Raw genomic sequence first — 6279 nt, 5'->3', positions numbered from 1 at the left:
TTTGAGAGAGTTTTTTCATTCAAATGAATATGAAATTTCAATGAAAAGAGCTTAATTTATAGGCACTTGGTGTTTTGATGATCTTAGGTTGCCCTAGTAGAAATAGGAAAGATTTACATGCATGGGTGGTGTTGTGAATAGGAAAAAAAGTTGACTTTCTACCTTTGGTATAACTGCCCTTTGGCTACTCTTAATGATCTTTTTTACAGTCAAGACCCTACTTTCACTCTCGACCCAAGCCAACGGTCGTAGCTTGCCAAGCCCACTGGCGACCCCTGCTCGCCAAACCTCAAACTCCTAAGCCCTATTTTGGAATGTTACAAATGGAATCACTAAACTAGTACAAGAAAGGAGAGAAGGACTACAAGTATTAAGGCTTCTCCTTTGGGAAGTTAGTTATGTTGATGTAACTTTTTCAAATTTTTTTATATTAGTTTTATGTTGATGTAACTTTTTCAATTTTTTTATCTTTTCACCAAAAAAATATTAAAAGATGAAAGGAAAGAAAATAGTAAACTATGTGGTTGGTTACTTAACTTTCTTAATTTTCATTTTGGGCATAAAAATAAAAAGTTTGTAAAATGGGCACTATCTTTACATACTTTCATCATTTTAGTTAATTTCCTTACATGCTTTTATCATTTTAGTTACTAGACGTTAATTTACCATTACATACACATTTTAGTAACATTAATAAGTTTTCATTTTGATCACCTATTTTTTAAATTAATTTTTCAAAAAAAAATACGAGTTTTTACAATGATTTGACTTATTTAGTTGTTGAGATGAAACCAAATTTTCCACCTTGTAACTCAATTTCATGTAACAGCTCAGGTTTTTCCTATAAAAACTAAAAAAGTTCTAAAAATAAAGGAAATTAAAAGATAAAAAAAGATTTTTTCCTTCCTTTTGGGGAAAGAATTTGAAATTAATTTTTTAAATGAAAAATAAAGGAAATTAAAAAGATAAAATAGTTTTTCTAACTCAAATTTTCCCATGTAAAACTTACTAAAGAAATTTAATTCTTAAAAATAAAAGAAAATTAAAAGATAATATGAGTGACCAAAATGAAAATTTATTAAAATTGAGTGACTAAAATGAGTACATGTAATGACAATTTAATGGCAAGTAACTAAAATGATAAAAGCATGTAACAATAGTGACTAAAATGATAAAAGTATATAGCAACAATAACTATACTGCAAACCTTTTGCTTTCAATACCTAAAATGAAAATTTATGAAAATTAGATTACCAACTATATAATTTACCCAGAAAAGAAGAGAATATTCAAAGAAAAGACATGTCGTTGTTGAAATTGTGAAAATAATAAAATTGGGTTTAAATAGAAAAGAAATGAGTTAAATTCATTGAAATAAATATAGTTTTATACAAGAGAAAAGTTGAAATATTATTTTATAACACCGGAAAGGGAAAGACACAAAAATAATTTCCGTTCTTCAATTTCTTTCAGTCCTACTTGTAATCTTTTTTTTTTCTAATACAGTAATCCATTAATTAATTAATTAATATTATTATTATAAGATGAAAAGATAAAGCAGAGAACAAATGAAATATGAAAGTTGAATGGAGCAAATGTGAGGGAAAAGCCGAAAGGAAGAATAGCAAGTTTTGTCATCAATCGTCCCACCAAATTAAATTAATAACTGATACTAACAATGAAGATCCACACCCATACAGAACCTTTTTATTGTGTTTGTATTCATGTGAAATAATAATAATAATAATGAATTGTAGTTTGACTTTCGAAAAAAGAAAAAACTACGCGCCGGGGTTTCTTCTTTCTTCATTAATTTTTTATAATTTAATTAAACAATTATTTTTATTCAAAATTGTTTTAAAATTTAATGGTGTGATTATTAATATCTCACTACTAAGATTTGAATTTAAATGATGTTTTAAATAGGGTTAAGTACACCTCTCTTCACAAATCATTTCATTTAAATTTTAAATGACTGTAATTTTATTTTAATTTTTAAATGCATAGTTTAAAATTAAAATTCAATCATTTTAATATGTTGTTGATCAATTTTTAAATATACTAGCTTTTAATGTCATGTGATTTTATACATTTAATATTTAATATATATTCTTTAAAATATTGTATTTTTAATTATAGAAATTAATGTAAAATAATATTTTTATCAATTCAAAGATTTTAAAATCATAATTAAAATATTTTTAACATATTCAACATATAATATAGTTTTACTTTATGTAATTAATGCAAAGTAACATTATTCAAAATAATAACTAATTAACATAATTAACTCTAACCAAGTAAAAATAATAATTAACTCTAATATTACTTAAATGATAATTAAGATGCTTAGAACTTAATAACTCTATTTTATATTAATAAAATTAGCACAATTTATATTTTACACCAAAAATAGCAAGATATGATATATATGTGTGTGTGATTCTAGTAAAAGAAAAAAGAAATTAATAGAGAATAATAAATAATAATAAAGAAATAAAATTACTAAAAATATATATATATAAAGAACTAGTTCCTTATCCTATTTGTTGTATATATCTATTAAATTTTATTAATTTATTAACTTTTAAATAATTTTAAAATTTGTAAGTTAGTCTAGTTAAATGATTAAAATAAATATTTGATCAAGATTCAATTTAATAAATATTTTATAAATTTTATTCAAATTCATAATTACTAATAAGTGGTTTTTTTTAACTAAATGTAACAATTACAATTTAATAGGGACTAATATCATAATTTTAAAAAAGTTAATAAATAAATTTGGAAGATAAATTAAATTGCGAAACTATTAATATTTAAAGAATTTATGAAGCAAATAAACCAAAAAAATGTGTGAACATGTGTTAAATAGTTTAATGTTAAAAAAGGTGTGATTATTACATGCGTTTTCTAATGTAACTTTCATTCACTTCTGCCTACAAATCCTAATAATAAAGAAATATTTAGAAATTTCCTAAGCATTTTACAACATTTAATCAAGTTTTGGGGTTTATTATCATCGCTTTGCATAAAAGGCGGAAAAAATAATTATATAAACATAGTCAAGAGTCAAGACCTTAATTTTGGACTTGCATGTTAAAAATTAATGGTTACCATAATCACATTCAATTTTATAAATATATGTACATAATTTTGTACTCTTAAAATTCCAAGATATTAGCGTAAATCTGAAAATAAAATGAATGAAGAGATTTACTGTATGCATGTTGAATTAATTGATTAAAAATATGATATTTGTAGAAACTATGTAAACCAACTTATAATAAAATTGATGAAAGATTACTACATGAATATTCTTTCTAATTTAGTCTTTTGAATAGCTTCAATCTTTTACAAATGAAATATTCTAATCTAAAATGTTCTTTTTCTATTTTACGTGAAATTGTAAATATGGTATTAAGGTAATTTAATAATTTGACAACACCCTAATTTAGTATTTAGAATATCTTTAATATGTTGTTAACTGTATAGTTACAATTTTCAATTAAAAAATACATATATTTAATTTTAAATAATGTATATTAAATTTTCATTATAAATATTTCTATTTCTATTTATAGTATTTCAAATTTATTTAGGAGAAGACCAACAATTATATTAATAAATCACTATAATTAAGTTGAAGAAAATATACTATAAATAAGGTAATTTAATAATTTGATTGTAAAGCCTTGAATTGTTGTTTTAATATAATCAATGATAAACTTTTCTATCCTTAATTATCATCTAAGTTTCTTTTTATTTAAAAAAAACTTTAATGATAAAAAAGTTACTTATATCATAAATGAATAATTAATTAAACGTTTGGTCCAAAATATCACTCATTTGAAATATTAATAAAAACTAACCATTGCTTTCAAAAACTAAAACTAACAATTAATTAAGTTTTCCAAGTTATCTTTTCCGTTTTAACGCCCAACACCGTTAACTTTAGGGGTGTGCAAAATTCGGGTAAAATCGAAAAAATTAGGTTAACCGACCGAATTCGGTTAATCGGTCGGTTAACCGAATTTTTTCGGTCGGGGGTCGGTTAATTATTTTTTGATTTTTCGGTTAACGGTTAATTCGGTTCGAAACCGGTCGGCTAACCGAATTTTTTCGGTTAACCGAAAAAATTAATAAATAAAATTATAATATATAAATAGGCTCACTATTCATCTAAACCCAATCTAAACCCAAGTATTTAACCCAACCCAACCCAACCATAAAATTAAATTACAAATAATTTAATAAATAAAAATAAAATTTTAAAACTAAGACTAAAACTAAAGTCTAAAAGTCTAAAAATAATTTAATTATGTAGTGATACAATTTGGTTAATTCGGTTAATTCAGGTAATTCGGGTAATTCGGGTAATTTTTAACCAAAAATAAAAAAAAAACATATAATTTTTCGTTAATTCGGTTAACCGACCGAATTAACCGAAAAAATTTCGGTTCGGTTATTTTTTTTGAAAAATTTGGTTTGGTTAACGGTTAAAGATTTTGAAAGGTCGGTTAATTCGGTTAATGTTATTTCGGGTCGGTTAACCGAATGAACACACCCTAGTTAACTTTGAGTTAATTAGGCAGATGACATGGTCCTTGGAAAAAATATAAAAAAGAAAAATAATTATAAGTTATAAATATATTTAAAATATATTAATGATAAATAGGGTAAATTACACTATATGCCACTGAACTTTTATTAATTTTTAAATTTTGTGATTAAACTTTTGAAACTTACAAAGATGTCACTAATGTTATCGCGTTATTACAAAAATACCGCTTAGCCGTTTACTGCTGTTATTAATAATGTGCATTTGACATAGCATTTTAAATGTGCCACATGTTTAAAAAATTAATTTTTTAATATTAAAATATTTATTTTCATTTTTCCTTATTATTTTCCTCTATTTCCCTTTTCTTCTTCTTCTTTTGTTCTTTTCATCTTATTTCTCTTCCCAACAAACCTTAATTGCCACCGATTGATTCTACCACTGCCAGTGGTTTCCTCGAACATGGAACCAACCAATGGATCTCCCAAGGTTGTCCCTTGATTTCGATAAGCCCAACCCCAACCCTTAATCTCATGATTGCAACTGCTCAACCTTGGAATTTAACTTTAAAAAAACCATTCAAAATTAAGTAATGACCAAAAATAGTACATGGAATAAAAAATAAGGAGTTAAACTTGAAACGCCTTGAAAGAACTTATGAAAGGTGAGTGCAACCACTAAAGGTTTTATAATGTTTGAATGTTCAGAAGTAGGGGTGAGCATTCGATCGAATCGAATCGAAAATTTTTGAGTTAATTGAGTTTTCGAATCTCATTTTATCATCTTAATTTTATTTAAAATTTTCTCGAATCGAGTCGAGTGAGATGGAATTCGAATCGAATATATTTGTTCGAGTTAAATTTTAAAAAATAATTTTGGGTCCTTGTAACCATTGTCACCCATCGTAATAAAATTTGTCCACCTTAATCAAATTTTTTATTAACTTTCATCACTTCGTAATTTATTTATTAATTTTTTATATATTGGTTAGCTTCTTTGCTTGCTTAGTTGTTTCAATTATCTTGATTCTTGTCACTATGTATTTTAGAATTAAAAATATATTAAACGTAAAAATATGATTTTTTAATAAAAGTTATTTTAAAATAAAATGTGAAATTGATACCAATTTAAAATTTTAACAAGATTATTTTATGGCATAATTAATAATTCAATTTTAATATAAATATTCAATATGACTAAACAATTCAATAATATAAATAATATAAAATGTGAAATTTAATTTAATAATATAAATAGTAGATATAAATAAAATTATTACTATTTATGTTTAGTGATTTTTTTTGGATAATTTTGATTTTTTATTTGAAGGTAAAGGGTGAGAAGTAAAAGTTTAGGGGAAAAATAAAAAGTTTTGGGAATAAAAGTTTGAGGGAAAGTAAATAGGGGGGAGTAAAATTTTGGAGGGAAAATATTAAAAAAAATTGGAGGGGGGAGGGTTTGGGACAGATGGGAGGTGGGATGGGAAGGAAATAAAAGTTTTAGGGGAAAAGTGGGAGAGAGTAAAAATTTTGGGGGAAAATAAAAGGTTTTGAGGGTTTTGGGGAGTAAAATTTTGAGAAAAAATAAATGGGAGAGTAAAATTTTGGTGGGAAATGGATTTTGGGTAGATTGGGGGGTTGGGAGGGGAGGGGAGTAAAAGTTTTGGGGGGAAAGTGGGAAGGAGTAAAAGTTTTGAGGGAAAAGTAAAAAGGTTTTGG

This window comes from Gossypium raimondii, chromosome 8 (genome assembly GCF_025698545.1).
Source record: "Gossypium raimondii isolate GPD5lz chromosome 8, ASM2569854v1, whole genome shotgun sequence".
In the NCBI taxonomy this organism is placed as follows: Eukaryota; Viridiplantae; Streptophyta; class Magnoliopsida; order Malvales; family Malvaceae; genus Gossypium; species Gossypium raimondii.
Note: the sequence above shows the minus strand (reverse complement) of the source record.